The 16454-nt window shown below is 39.8% G+C and overlaps 1 protein-coding gene across 7 annotated transcripts in view; it reads left to right on the top strand.

Annotated features, from left to right (window-relative positions):
- CADPS2 (calcium dependent secretion activator 2) overlaps positions 1-16454 on the top strand; it is a 315891-nt gene that overhangs the window by 66931 nt on the left and 232506 nt on the right. The window lies entirely within an intron of this gene.

Raw genomic sequence — 16454 nt, 5'->3', positions numbered from 1 at the left:
AAACTGCCTGTTCCCTTCCCAAAGAAGAGAAGCTTTCCATGCAGCTGGGCAAGTTCTCAACTTCTACTGTGACCTCCCTGAGGCATGCTCAGTGCCTACAGGCAGCAGTGGAGCTCTTTAGATGTGTCCTTAATTGCTTAAAGGACAGGTCCCATTCCCAAGTAAGAGGACAGTTCGCTGTCTTTTTTGTAACATTAGCAGCATATGGCTAGAGAATTTATTGCTTACTCTTAGCGAGTGGTACTGCAGATTCATTTTGTCTTATCTAACTTCAGACTTGTTTGGTCAATCATAAGGGATGTGTGTTAAACTTGCATTTCATTTGTAGGGTTTTCTCTGTATTTCATTCTGCCACATCTGTGTTTTTTTTTCTTTTTTTCAGATTTTTTAGCCTTATTTTTTGTATATTGTTTGTCCTTTGTCAGCTATTTCTTTGCTAGTGAATGAAACTTCATGGTGAAAAAGGTGACTTAGGTCCTAGCTTGTTTTTATCTACATTAAATTATGTTGCACAAAAAAAAAAAAAAAAATAGATGGGGGTGAGCAAATGGTTTCCCTGTTGTGCAGAAATGTGAGGACTCCATGTAAGATTCTCCAAATCACAGTCTGATCAGAACTGTGGCAGTTCAAGTGAAGGAAATCACATAAAGACACTTGTGAAAGGATGGGGATAGGTCTGCAGGTGAAACAGGGAATATGTACTACATCAGGATGTGGGAACAGTGCAGGATTTGTTGGAAAGTAATCCTTTCTTCTGTATAACTGAAGAAGAAATTAAGACTGGGAGAAAGAACAGCTTGGAAGATGATGCAGGGCAAGGCTGAGCTAGTTAGCTGCCCAACAGTAAGTTTCAGGGGAGTAGGATGTCTCAAGATGCTGAACATGGGGTAGAATTGAAAAGGACATAATGTTTGTGGTTGTCTTTCAGCAAGCTGTGTAAGAAGCTTGATGTGTTAGAGGGAGTAGCCTGCCCTTCAGAAAGGATGTGATAGTGAATAAAAATGATTTTAAAATAAATTCCTAACCAATAACTGTCCTGTTAAGATTAACTTGGAGTTAATGAGGTGTTTTGGACACGTTGAGAACTATGTTTTTCATCATATCTGCTGTTGCAATGGAAAGCTATGCAAAATAATCTAAGATAGCCCTATAAAATGGCAGACTCAAATTATCCAGCTATTTTTAGCCATTCATTACTTTGAATTAAGTGTACAAGTGTTCTAGCTGTCCAGTTTCAAACAGATTTCAAAAATCTTGGCATCACTGAAAAGGCTATAATGACACCATGGGCTACTGGAATCATCATCCTGTGTTAATACACCATGAGCTCATCTACCAGCTGGAATTTGGTTCTTCAGTCTTTTTGCTTTGTTTTTGCTCCCCTTCCTCCAATTCCATTTTCCGTTCTTTCCAGAGATTTTCTTCTGGCCTTGTGCACTTTGAGTCAACATTTGCTAGTCATTTTTAATTACTTTTCAGGATTGTAATAGATAATCACCAGTATGCAATATTAGATTTAATGAACATTGCAATGGTGAGATCCAGCTGGAGACAGTTCAAGCTGCTGCTCCTCTTCAGTGCTTTTTAATCAAATTTTATGCATCTTACCACAAGTTCTCATATCATCACTTATATGTATCTCTTGTGCCTTTTTCATTTGCTTCATTACCCATTTGTTGAAAGTATTAATCTCTGTTACTTCTTTGTGTGTTATGTTGATGCTGTGCTCTAATGCTTTCTCACCTCTGTCTTCTACATGTGGTCCATCGTATCTCCTGTGCGATGATGTTTGTTAGTATTTTGAATGATGAATGTCTTGCTCATTTCTGTCAATTCAGTGTTAATTTCTTTATACTTCAGTTGCTGAGCTACAGTTCAATTTTATCTGACATGGAAGGGAACAAATACGTGGTCTGCACAGTAATTATTTTACTCTGAAAATTATTAATTTGACTTTAATCCTATATAGTAGTCATGGTTTGAGAACTGCTACAGTATTGCTTTCAAAGCCAGGGTATTTTCATTACTGGAGTTGATTTCCCACCCCCATCTCTTTGAATCTGAGAGAGAAGGTTTGTTTTGGGCATGTGAAATAAATTCTGCATCACTAGTTGCAGGTGTTTTGAATCACTAAATCTGTCTATAATGTGTTTGTTCGGAATTTGTCCTCTTAGGAAGCTAAGAGTAAGTTCGTAGGATTTAGAAAGTTCGAAGGATTTAGCACAGTCTTTGATTTACTTTTCTAGAAATATTTGCTGAAAGAATAATGTATTTACCAAGTAAATAAATATGAATTCAAATTCACTGTGTTGTAAGAGAGTTATGCTCCTGTGTCAGGACTACTCAGGAAGATTTACACTGGTTAATCTTGTTGCATTATCCCCCAGCATTATGTCTTTTATGATGTTCCTGTGGTTTTCAAGACCTTCTGGTAATATTCTGGCATTGTTTTTCATTTATCTTAAAAAATGTAATAGGAAAACAATTAGTAAGAAAAGTTGCATAAAGTCTTCTTTAATTCTTCAGAAATGGTCATTTTTGTGTTCTGTGTAATCTTCAGCTATCAACCCACTACCCTTCCTGAAAGTCTCACTGAAATTTAGCATGATTCATTTTTGTATATGTATTAAAAAGATTGTCTTGAGGAATTATGTCTTCTTCCATCCCAGTTTTAGAGAAGGTATGAAAGTGTTTACAGTTCTCTTTCTCCAATCATTCTCTCAGAATTAACACAACATTTCTTTTGTAGAAAATTCCATTACAGATATTGAGCCAGATTCTAATCAGCAGAACATCAGATGTTGGTGATACTTTTGGATAAGGAGAAAAATTCAATCATATGGCAATTTATTATGAGTAATTATATTGGACACACTGCTAAGTGTAAAATTAAGTGAAAAAGTGACTTAATGAAATAAAGTCTTTCTTTGCATGTTTCAACCCACTTTTTAAAAGTTACCAGTAAAATAGTAGATAATCTTCTATTTATTAATTCTTGAATGCTCTTTCATGACAGTTGGAAAATGGTCTTTCATGATGGTTGGAAAATGCTCTTGTGCAGACCCCTAAGAGGTTCATTTGCCACCTTTAATATGCATACATTAGGACAATCCTGTGTGGAAATGGATTGCGAGTTGCCCTGAGAAGAAGGACTTGGGGGATGTTGATTGACGAAAATCTCAACATGAGCAGGCAGTGTGCGCTCACAGCCCAGAAAGCCAACCGTATCCTGGGCTTCATCAAAAGGAGCATGACCAGCAGGTGGAGAAAGGTGATTCTTCCCCTCTACTTCGCTGTTGTGAGACCCCACTTGGAGTACATTGTTCAGCTCTTCAGTTCTAGTCTGAACTAGTCGATATTTAAGGTCACTTACAACCCAAACTGTTCTATGATTCTGTGGTTGAATAGGCATGCATATACCTTGGGCTAATAAACTCACTAATTCTTTTGTTTTGAATTTATGCAGTCTTACATGTGAGTTAAAGGGGTGCAAAAAACTTTGATGAATGTTTGAAATGCTGTGAAAACTTTTTCAATATTGTAGTGATAGCAAGTTCTCAGATTTTCAGCTCTGCTTAAGCATTGTGAAGTGTCAGTAAATTTTATTTACTGGTGGTTTTCCTGTTTTTCTTGCTGCTTCATTTTAAATATGCAGCTCTAAGCCATAATTACTAATGCTGCTTTAATCTGAATGTTAAATGCATGATCTGTAGCCATTAGCTCTATGAGGGGTTTTCAGAATGTAAAATCAAACTTAGTTCAGCTGTACCAGTTTGCCTGTGATAGAGAAATCATGTTCAACCTAATTTCTATTTAAATTCAGGTATTGGAATCCTTGGCAAATTAAACTGTTGTCTGCCAAAGTCAGGTAAGAGGAAAGAGCTGAGCTATAGCCAATGGTGAAAATTGATGAGGCAGGAGATTAGTGTGCAGACTTAGCTAATGGATTGACACTGACTGGTTGTAGGAAGAGTTTAGATGGTTTTGGGGTTTTGGGGTTTTGTTTGTTGGTTTGTTGGTTGGGTTTTTTTGTTTGTTATTTTAAAGTTGGTCTAAAAGTAGAAAACTACCAAAATCAACAGTAAGAAAGAAGAGAGGTCCCATATCATCGAATCATAGAATGGTTTGTGTTGGGAGGGACCTTGAAGGTCATCTAGTCCAACCTTGCACAGGCAGGAACACCTACCACAAGATCAAGTTGCTCAAAGGCCCATCCAGTCTGGCCTTGAACACTTCCAGTGATGGGGTATCCACAGCTTCTCTAGGCAACGTGTTCTAGTGACTCACCACCCATATTACAAAAAATTCTTCCTTTTATCCAATCCAAATCTACACTCTGTGGCTTTCTAAATGGTAAGAAAAGCCCTTTCCCTTCCCTCTTTAGAATGGGAGCATGTGGCGTCTTTCAGTTTCTGCAGTAAGTAAAGCGAGTGTCCTGCAATTACCTTCCTCCTCTGAACAGCCAGCGCAAATCCTCTGTAACATGATGGGAAGCGAGGAGTAAGGCATAAATACTGGCTGCGTGTTGCTGCTTAGACACAAACTGGTGTCTGTAGGCACACCTCTTCTAAGCCAGAATGGGCTGCTTTGGTCAGTCTTTGGTCATGTAGCCTGCCTTCCCTCTCCTCTTGAGGTTGAGGGAAAACTTCCTTCCCTGTGCTGTGGGCAGTGTACAGATAAAGAAAAGATTCCTCATCTTGGCTTTGGCAGCTGTTGGAGGTGGTCATGGTGCAAAGCAAAGGCAGCTAATCCCAGTCTTGGGCATATTCAGAGTGGTTGATATTGGGCTGTTAAGGAGTTTGAAAGTTCTACAGAAACTAAAAACAGAAGAAAATGATATATGAAACAACCCCATTAACATCTGCCAGTGCAAATGTACCTGTGGTAACATCACTGTTTCTTTATTTCTCTGTTCAACACAGAGCAGTTTGGCCCATAGTGGAAGCACACCATAGTGTGATGAAAACCATTGATTATTCCTTTCACTTCTCCTTAGAAAAGGACAACTGTTGTTTATTGGAGATTTTTTACATAAAGACATTCAGATGTATGGCTAGTCTGAGAAAAGGTGAGAGAAAAGTCCTTTCTGTAAAGGAAGGACTGTAGCAGTGATGCTGTTTCTCCCTGTAATTATGTAAAACCTGGTCTGAAGGTTTTTTGCATGGAAGTGATGAAATTCCAGAAAAGAACTAGCTTTCTGGACTAAGTGGTATTTCGGTTGCTTTTAGAGCTTGATTTTTAATACCAGCTATTTTAGATACACAGTTTTTATTCAAGGCAACAAAAGGCATAATTGATTCTGATGAATATTTCAGGGATGAAGATGACACCTAAAGGAAATAAAAAGTATTCATTAGAATCAAAACATAGTACACACAAAATAAATAGTAATTAAATGTCGGAATGTTCTGTTTTGATATCGTTGAGGCAAAGTAATGGAATAAGTAGATTAAACATTTATTCAAATACATTAGGATAATAATTGTATAAGTTAATTGGGTTTCGGAGCATAAATTTATTGGTTTCTGCTTTCATTTTTCTTAGAATTCATAATTGGCATACACATGTATTTAAGAGCATGGGCTTTTTGCTCTGTTTAGGTTCTCTTCAAAAACCTGAATACTAGGCCAAGTTGGGATTTATTGTTGATACAGTCTCATTTGGAGAAGCTGTGTCCACAGACTGTTTCCTTACATTAACTTTAGGATAATCTTGTGTTTTGCTTTGTGAGGGAGCCTTTCAACAACGTATCTGTTTATAATTGCACCTATCAGCGCTTACACAGTTGGTTTTCCTTCCAGTTGCTTTAAAAAGTAGGCAAACCTGAGGTCAGTGTAATGTTGGCATTAGAGGTCTTGTTTAGGCCCGTTCTTTGAAAAGCTTCATAAAAATGTTTTTAGGCCCCCTCCAGAAAGCAGCATAACCAAGATCTATCTAGGTCATCGATTTCAGTGAAGAAGCTCTAAGGCTTTCAATGTTTTGGATCACCAACCACAATTTGGTGTGTAATGGAGACTGCCTCAGTATTAGCAGTCTATTTTCCACAGAAGAGTCAGGGGAAACACATACAACGAATAGAAACATGCTTTACATGATCTAGACTTCTGTGCTAAGGAGGGACCTGATAGAGTCAAATAGTAGGCTTCCCAATTCACAGCTTTCTCTTGAGAGTGGTGGTGTATTGCTCTTGCATGGGATGTGTATCAGTGCTGAAATCCTCTAGTCTCTTGTTTTACAAATTTCTACATGTAATTATATTCTCTGTGCTTTCGAGGACTGGAAATCCCATTTTCACTTCTACCTGTATGGTGTCAGAGAAGCAAAACATTTTGTTGTACATCTGCACAAAACATAATTGCAGTCTGCTGAAACTGTATCTATCCTGTCTGGACACTGACATTTATGGATGAATCATTGTTGATTTGAATGAGGATGTCATACAGTTTCCATGTAAGCATTACAGATGTACTTATAACAGACCTGTATATCAAATTTCTAAGTGAGGTAGGTAGTTTATGGATACACTTTAGTGCATGAATTGTACAAATCCTTAGCTTTGAAAGTGGTGTGTGCTGATAGCAAGAGAGAAAGAAATAGCTTACTTAATTTAAATGAAAGAACAATTCCCAGTAATGGTATCCCTTTCGTTCATTTTGTGGCCGCTGTTCCAGACAAAAATAATGATGCCTTGTAGATCTGACACTAGGCTGCAGTAGTAATTAGCGTTGGGTAGTGAGGTATGTCTTTACTGTAGTAAGCATTACTGTGCTTACTGTGTGATATTATTTACTTGTTTCTTAGCTAAATTCTGAATGCCTGTTAATCTGACCAAACCAATTAGAAAACCAGGAATGGCTCATATTGTTACACAACAGTGAATTTGTTCTCATTGCTTAATTACTATTTTCCTAATCCCAGTGTTGTTTTACTCCATCTTAAAGGAAAACAAAACTTAACTGACAGTTCAGTTTGCACAATTAACAGTATGTTGCATGGACATGGACAGTACACATTTTTGTTGATGCTGTCTTCTGGGCAACTGAAAAAGGAGGGGAGGGGTATGTGTTTGTTCATCTATCCTGATGCTAATGAGAAATGTGACAGTTTAACACCAGTGCTGTAGACATCTTGCAGGAGATATTAAAATTTTATTATCAATTTTGGATTTTGAAATAAGTATTTGGAATGATTTTTCTCTCACTAGATGGTGAAAGGATGAGAACTCTTAATCTTTTTAGGTTATACTTCCCACTGTCTTTTCCAGGTCTCAGCACAGAGCTGACCTTAAGGACCAATCTGAGGAAAGGCTGAGAGAGTTGGGGGTTGTTAAGCCTAGAGAAGAGAAGACTCCAAGGAGACCTTATTGTAGTCTTTCAGTTCTTAAAGGAGGCCTATGAAAAAGATGAGGAAAGACCATTTAGCAGGGCCTGTTGCGAAAGGATGAGAGGTGATGGTTTTAAACTAAAAAGGGAGATTCAAGCTGGATGTGAGGAAAAATTCTTTACCATGAGGGTGGTAAAACACTGGCACAGGTTGCCCAGAGAGTTGGTAAATGTGCCATCCCTGGAGACATTCAGCGCCAGCCTTCTTGTGGTTCTGGGCAACCTGATCTCGTTGAAGATGTCCCTGCTTGTTGCAGGGGGGTTGGACTAGATGAGCTTTGAAGGTCCCTTAGAATCCAGACTATTCTATGATTCTAGGACCTTTTCAAGTGAAAATAATACTGCAAAGTATTTAATTAAAAGAGTTATGTTAATGCCAGCAAATTTTCCTTTGTGCCTTCATATTGTGGTGTCTGTGTGTTCCAGTCAGCAGTAGTCAGGGACTCTGCAAACTAATGAGCATCAACAGGACACTTACTTTTTATTTCAGCAGTCAAACAGATCCTCAGGCCAGTCTCTGACTTGCTGTCTTTTTCCATGACCAGGGAGAGGCATGTAATTTCACATTAATAGCACACTTGAAGCATCTGAATATAAGACAAGCGAAAATTTCCACAAGATGCCTATGGACTCTGGGCCAAAGTTAGTCCAACCAGGGTCTCTCTCTTCTGACTCTGTGGGCTGAAATTTTCTCATGTAGTTTCATTAGGCTCCAAGTTTTGAGCAGAGATCCGGTGTAGAAAGTTGCCGTATTTTTCTAATTAAGCTTTTGACTGAATTGCAGGCAACTAATAGCTAAAGGATTTCTTGATCTTAAAACAAAACTACCAACCAACCAAAACCCCCAAACCCAACCCACCAAGCAAACAAATAATAAAGCATAAAAACTCCTGTTCTCATGTACATACTCTAGATATTATTTCATTTACTCTTAGATTTCTACATGGTGGAATAAATAACTTTCTGTATGCATGTATTGACTGAACCTCTCTGTTAGCATTTTACTTTGTGATAGAAAGCCTTACCTGCCAGATCTTTAGGGATGTGTGACTTGTCAAAGTCTTTTAAACTTTAAAGTAGTGTGTTGGAGAAGTGGCATTTTGTTCTTAATGGTGAATTGATAATCTCTGAGTAAACCAAGCCAGAGAGGTCAGCAAATGCATGGCTGAAATCCAGGAGTCAGTAAATGAGAAGCGAGGTTTTAAATTCTCACGTATCTCTCTCAACTCGATTTCATTTCTGTTCTGTTACTCTTTTCAAAAGACGACAACAAATTCTTATATCCTGAGAACTGTGTAGGCAGAACACAGTGATGATGTAAATATTTTCTTAGTGATTGTTTTCAGGTTTTGACTGGTCTACATTTTCCACCATAGGGTATGGCTGAAAAGCCAAATGGGAAACCTAGATTCCTCTCAAGCTTTTATCTTCTGAAGTAAGCTTTTTGGTGCCAAAGAGGCGTCTTTCTGTTTTGTGTTGCCTTAAAAAGGTTTTACAAGACTGAGAAGGAGGTTTCTTCAAAGTTAAATCCAGGCATAAAGTTGCTATCCACCTGAGATTCTCAACAAGCAACATCATTATCTTAAACAGAGCATACTAAGAGAAATAGATTACCTAGTCTGTTCCAGTTAGTAAATGCCTGTTTTGGGCACTGGTAGTGAACAGTAACTACCTCATTAAGGAAACTGTTCTTTCCACTTGGCCTTGCCATCAAACCATTTCCCCTAATGTCCTAGTTCAGCTTTTCTTATTAACTTAAGCTCATTGCTTAGCTTGCTGTTTGTTAAATGTGAATTGTACAATCTCCTCTTTTGTTGTATTACCCTCTGTATAATGGGTTTGTCTTGTGCCTCCTTGGCAAAACAAAAAATGCTGAGCAAATTAGATATTGTTAACCTGTAGTAAATAATTTGTTATTGGGAATTTATTATGGTCCTTCTTTGGACCTTTCACTTATTTCTGAAATTGAGGTTCCAGACACAGCACCAGATCCTGGTGTGGTTATGACAGTTTCATGGAATCATAGAATAGTCAGGGTTAGAAAGGACCTCAAGATCATCTAGTTCCAACCCCCCTGCCATAGGCAGGGACACCTCACACTAAACCATGCCATCCAAGGCTCTGTCCAACCTGGCCTTGAACACCTGCAGGGGTGGAGCATTCACAACTTCCCTGGGTAACCCATTCCAGTGCCTCACCACCCTTACAGTAAAGAACTTCCTCCTTATATCCAATCTAAACTTCCCCTGTTTAAATTTGAACCCGTTACCTCTTGTCTTGTCATTGCAGTCCTTAATGAAGAGTCCCTCCCCAGCATCCCTATAGTCCCCCTTCAGATACTGGAAGGCTGCTATGAGGTCTGCACGCAGCCTTCTCTTCTCCAGCCTGAACAGCCCCAACTTCCTCAGCCTGTCTTCATGCAGGAGGTGCTCCAGTCCCCTGATCATCCTTGTGGCCCTCCTCTGGACTTGTTCCAGCAGTTCCATGTCCTTTTTATGTTAAGGACACCAGAACTGTACACAGTACTCTAAGTGAGGTCTCACGAGAGTAGAGTAGAGGGGCAGGATTTTGTATTGCTTTATGTTTTACTCCTGTAATTCTTTGCACCCAGCTAGGTGACAGTCTTTACAGAAGGGAGTGATCAGCAGGGATATGAGTTCTAAGGCTGATGTAAAGGAAAGAGGATTCATAAGTGACTGTACCAAGGCAGGAAATACCTTGGGCCTCAGAGCTATGTTTGCAGGTGTTTTGAGCAGGTGTCTAGGCAGCTGTACACGGAGCTACCCTGCCTGTAGTACCTCAGTTAGCTAATGGAGAACGAGCTTCAATCGGTCTGCTTGCTAGCACGTTGTCATGGAGGTGTACCCCAGCACTCAAGCCCACTCCCACACAGCATGCTGCTTGCACAGTTGCTAGTGCAGTGCTGCTAATTTGTGGTGGTTTTTTTCTGAAATTAAATAGTCAAAAAATGCTGATCTGCATCTGTATTTATAGCTTCATATAGTCCTGTACGTGTATGTGATTTCTCTGGACATCTTTATTCTGTTTATCTTTTCAGCAGTGCTGGCAAAATAAATCTTACGATGCTCACCTGTGGCATACTACTAGGCTGGCACTTCCCAGCTAGAAAGCTTCAAGCGGGTGGTTGGGGCTTGTGAGCATTGTGTACTTTTCGGTGTTTTCCCTCAGGATGAAATGTCAGCATGCTGGTTTGCAGCCCAGCATGAGAAAATAAATACTCTCCTGGGGGTGAGACTGTGATGTTTTTGTTACATTTAAGTTTTCTGTTCTTAGTGTACCTTTCCTAAAATGAGAAAAGTTTTCCTTTGAGAGCAACAGGCATCCATTGTTTATATATGTTTGTATCTCTGGAGTTTCACTGTGATAAATATGCACCATGAATAATTTGTCATTCTGCTCGTTGTACACAGATACTACTGCAGCAGAGCCTTCCAAATCTAAGAGCATTTTGTTTGGAGATCAGTTTTTATTTTCAATGAAATCCAGAATTCTCTCAGACCTTCTTTCCTGGTCAGCATAAAATTAACCACAAATACATACTTATAGTCCTTTTATTGTTTATGTTCAAAAGAATGTTACAGCAGACCTGCAAGTGAATAGACACAAAACAGGAAGATATCTTTGTCAGCTTATATATGAAATTTCAGCTTGTTTATTTAGTCTTAGTTCCTCTTCTTGGTTTATGTCCAGTTTAGAATACTGTGGTAGAAATCTGTGGGCAAGGAGTCGGTATCCTAGTACTGCCCCTTGTCTGTTTTACTGGTTCTCTCTGAATGCAATTCAGTCTTTAATCCTTTTGAGAGTATTTCCTCTGTACGTAGTTAAATTAGATGGAAGGAAAATGAAACAAAGTAAAGCTAGCCGTCTAATTCTGTGCTGGTTTTTGTGCACTGTCATAACAGGCTGTGGCACATGCAATGTGAGCAGTAGTATTGAAATGCCCAGGTCAAACCCCTTTGCCTTTGCTGTCTCGTGATCTCTCTGCACCTTCCTCCAGGGCAATAGTGCAGCAGTTTCTGGAGATAAATCTGCAAATTAGAATCACAGAATCATAGACTCATAGAAAGTTAGGGTTGGAAAGGACCTCAAGATCACCTAGTTCCAACCCCCCTGCCATGGGCAGCGACACCTCACACTAAACCATCCCACACAAGGCTTCATCCAACCTGGCCTTGAACACCGCCAGGGATGGAGCACTCACAACCTCCCTGGGCAACCCATTCCAGTGTCTCACCACCCTAACAGGAAAGAATTTCCTCCTTACATCCAATCTAAACTTCCCCTGTTTAAGTTTTAACCCGTTACCCCTTGTCCTGTTACTACAGTCCCTGATGAAGAGTCCCTCCCCAGCATCCCTATAGGCCCCCTTCGGATACTGGAAGGCTGCTCTGAGGTCTCCACACAGCCTTCTCTTCTCCAGGCTGAACAGCCCCAACTTCCTCAGCCTGTCTTCATACGGGAGGAGCTTCAGTCCCCTGATCATCCTCGTGGCCCTCCTCTGGACTTGTTCCAGCAGTTCCATGTCCTTTTTATGTTGAGGACACCAGAACTGCACACAATATTCCAGGTGAGGTCTCACAAGAGCAGAGTAGAGGGGCAGGATCACCTCCTTCGACCTGCTGGTCACACTCCTTTTGATGCAGCCCAGGATACAGTTGGCTTTCTGGGCTGCGAGCGCACACTGAAGCCGGCACATGTTCATTTTCTCATCAACCAGCACCCCCAAGTCCTTCTCCACAATTAGAAAATATTCCTTTACTTTTACCATTAATTATGAAGTAATTTTGTAATTTTAAAGTCTAACCTTTAGTAATGGAAAGCAAGTTACTTTTTTACTTGGCTTTTGAGCTTTTGGTAGTCCAGTAAAACTTAGCAGAAAACTGTGACAAAAACGCACAGACAAATATTTTACAAGACTCAATTTTAAGAAAAGGCAGTGGTCAATTACAAGTTTCCTCATCTTAATATCCAAGCAGCAATATTTGGTCAGATCACAGTCCAAGAAATTCATTATCCCTTCTCAGATACTACTGGATCAAAGGAGATATCTGATGGAAAATACCTGGGCAGGGGAGGCTTGCGAGATGATTTTCATGAGTGTTCTCCCTGATTCCAGTCATTAGGGCTCAGGGACATTCTCTACTTGGCCACCTTTCCATCACTGGTAACGGCATAAGGCAATTAACCAGTTCTTCAATTTTGTCTTTCAGCAACAGGAAGAGCTTGTTACTGCTGTGTTCATATTCTGTGCTGGCAGTCTTGTGTCTGGAAAATGAGACATGCATCAGTTGTTAAAATAGTTCCATTTCTCATTTCTCAAGTTTCTCAGAAGTTTGGTTTTGGGGTTAGAAAGGAGGGATATGGGTGAAGCTTTAGAAGCTCTATAGTCTTAGCTTCAGAATCAATTAATTTTCTTGTCCTTACTGTAGTGGAGCTGCTTATAGTTCCTGTGTATCCATTTCTTTTCTGCTTATGTTGGGAGGGAATGGTGAACTCACAGAAGTGATCTTAAAATACAGACGTTTTTCTTCCGGACAGTGGCATTTTGTCCTAACAACTACAGAAATGTTCAATTGAGAAAAGGCCCAGTAGGCTGGTTCTTGGGGCCCCCATAACTGATGTAATTTGTGTAGCTGGAGAAGAATGTTTTTTGAAATGCAGGTTCTGATCTGAGGCTTGCAATGGTAATTGGTGATTATTTGTAAATGGTCCCTGTTGTGTTATTCTAACCCTCAGCCTTATGACTGTGCTTCAGACATGCAGCAAATACAATGGAGAAAATTAAACAAGGGAACAAAAAGAAGTGATGCTTTCCATTTAGCTCCCTCTGTTTCTCTGCATGCTTTTAGTTGATGGGTCTTCTGTGCCTTGCTTCTGGCAAGGGACTCAGAGGAGAATAAGAGCGAGCGTGCACCGTGGTGTGCTGGGAACCCACAGCTCCACCACAGCTGTGCAGCTCATCGTGATGCTTTTAGTTCTGTTTCCCTCTTGGTCCACTGAGTGCATCCGTAAAAGCTCACTGGGAAGTAAACTAAAGCTTTCATTTTCAACATGAAAGAGATTTACCACTTTTCTAATCCTTCTACCAGTGAGTACTGCTTCAGAAAGTCCATCTCTCCTACCAGTGAATTGATGAAGGAGGAAAAGATAGCATCCTTCCTCACTGCTTGGGTTCTTTTTTGGGCATGTGAATCACTTTTAACTGCATTGTCCCTTCACTTCAGAGAAGGTTTGAAAAGGATTGGTTTCTTATTTTTTTGTGTGTTTACATTTCTATGAACATAACGTTGGAATTACAGATGAACTTGTGAAAAGTGTCGTGTCTGTACCTAAACAGAAATATACTCCTTTTGTACTCTGGGTGTGATATGCTGTGTTAACTACACCAGCACTTGTATACCTTCTGCAGCTCAGAGTGATGCTTTTGCCCTCTTTTTTTTTTTTTTTTTTTTTTTTTTTTTCTGGGGGGTGTGTGTTTCTTTTATTTCCTTTCTTATGATGGCTGAAGGATTTTCAAATGCATGGAGCTGCATGGCTAAAACTGCACCTTTGTCATTTGCTAACAGCATGTTCTGTTGGCATGGGATGCCTCACCTGAGGTACAGGAAAGCTCATAATTTGCATGTATCATCTAAGTGAATGCCAAAATCTGCTGTGAATCCCTTTCCCCTCAGCTGTCTCCTTTATGCAGAACCACTGTTGGGTATCACTTCTCACCTGAACTTAAGAGTCTTCCAACTGCAGAAGAGCCCCTGCTGCCACCATTACACTGCTTTCAGTGTAGTATAGTTCAACACCAGTGTTGAACTTCAGGTTAAGACTGAAAGGAAAGACAGAGCCAAGACCACACCAATTGCAGACCCTGAAGAAAAGATTAATTGAATTTCAAGATGAGTTATCACCCTTATGTGAGTAGAGAGTTTAACAGTGTTAAAGGAGCAAGCTTTAAACACACAAGGCTCATGCTAATAGCCATTGGCCCACATGTGTATGGATGCTGGAGTCCCTTTTGTGGATACCTCTGAACCAAGAGTTGCGATGTCGCCCCAAGATTTGCTTAAAAAGTACTGCTCTCTCCTGGAAGGATGCCTTGTTTCTGGCACTAAGCAAGGATAACTCTCCTACATTCTGAGGATGAACCCAGAACGAGTATGTAGCTGAGGTTTATTTGGCAATATCACAAAGATGGGTCTGAGAATTGCAAGTTGGCTGCCATCCTTCTGATGTGCCAGCCTGATCACTGTGACCCAACATGTGTGCAGCTTGCATCAAACGGCATTCTGTAGGTCTGCAAAAAGGAGACTGAATCATCTGCCAGCATTACAAGACAGGCTGATGCAGAGGTCACACTTCTGTAACCAAAAAACGGCAGCAAGGGAGGAAAAACATATTTGTGAGAGTTGTCGTAACTATTTTAAGACAGCCTGTGGAAAAAAGATAAGGTGCCTTTGAATAGGAGGCACAGAGTGTTTTCCAAGCAGTTAAGGGGAAGATGTTTCAACTCTTTGTGGTTGTGAAATGCAGATTTTGGTTCTACTGTTAACTCTGAGAAGAATAAATTGTGTATATCATTTCAGAATCAGATTGACCACTGTGGGTGTTTTCAGGTTCAGTATTTTTTTATGGTTCTTGATCTACATATGCAGTCATTTCTTCTGACTTTTAAAATATGAAGACTCATGATGGCTGTAGGCTTCACAATAATTCTTCGTTTAGACCTTATTTCATCTACTGAAAGGAAAGGTTTGTCTGTCTTTCCTCAAGTGAGACAAGAGGCAAACAATGCTTCTAAAAGATGTTCATATTCAATTGTTAAGAAGTTGAGTAAGTGGTCGTGAAGGTCTGAAAACACGTAGGTAAATAATATGTGCTACAGGGACTGGGATAACTTCAGATGTCAAGGAATGAGACATTTCTCTTGGAAATATACAAGCCCAGTCTTGGTGTATAAGCCCAGACCTGATCCTTTGCAACAGTAATAATGACAGGGAATACTGGTGGCAGGGGGGTCTGCCAAACAGGAGTTTGTATAGAGTGGCAGCTGTGTTCAGTGTAAGCAGTAATGAGATGTCCTTCTTATTGCTGTTAGTTTGGAAGGGGAAAATAAAGCTTTTTTAATGAACGCTCTTTAAATGTACTGAGGTTAACAGTATAAAAAAACATTACTTACAAAACAGTCTGCAAATTTCATTTTTGGAGATGATCTTGGTTTGCCTGTTAGCCTAAGTTAGAATGGAAGTTAATGAATATTAAGTTGATGTTGTTAAACTGTCAGAAAAGGTTATGTTTAAACAGCAGCATGGACATGTTAACAGCTTTCAGTAAAGACAACTTCCCCTTTTCACACAACAGACTATGACAAAGGGGTTGATGATTTGAAATAAAGTCTACTTTTCCTGTCACAGTAATGTAACAGCCAGCCTGGTGACAGCCTGTGAGATGGAATTTAATTTGTTTCCTTCAGCATTGAAAGCATGACTCTTGATACTCACACTAAGCAGTGTTGCTTCTTTTCTTTATCACGTCGTTCTCTGCACAGAGCAGGTAGCAGAAAGAACTCAACCACCTTCTACATTTTCAAATGCCCTTTCTTTGTTTGAGGAAAAGTTCAGGACTTCAGTGCCAGCATTCTGTTTAGATATCAGTGTAACAACAGAATAATACTTACATTAAGAAAATTTGACCTAATGGAAGTATTTAGCTCAGTCTTTGTTGGGTCTTTAAAGCATTTATTTATTCACCTTTCAAGCATATTTTTAAACTTGGTGATCCTGAAACAGTTGTTACTCTCCTTGAAATCAGTTGGAGAGATAAGCCCATTGCACTTCAGAGAATGGGAATAAGTGCAAAATGCCTAAATTACTGTGTTTTGGGAGGTTGTTCCCCGCCCCCGCCATTGTTTGCCGAATAAGCATTATGGTGAAAGAAGGTAAAGTAGGTCTAGAATACACAGAGGCTTTCACATGGAAGCCTGAAAAAGCCACGGTGACACTTCTAAAGATGATTTCTACAGAAACATTCTCAGAGCACTGGACGTAATTCACATGAAGC

This window comes from Lathamus discolor, chromosome 1 (genome assembly GCF_037157495.1).
Source record: "Lathamus discolor isolate bLatDis1 chromosome 1, bLatDis1.hap1, whole genome shotgun sequence".
NCBI lineage: Eukaryota > Metazoa > Chordata > Aves > Psittaciformes > Psittacidae > Lathamus > Lathamus discolor.
This window is presented reverse-complemented; position numbering and strand designations above follow the sequence as displayed.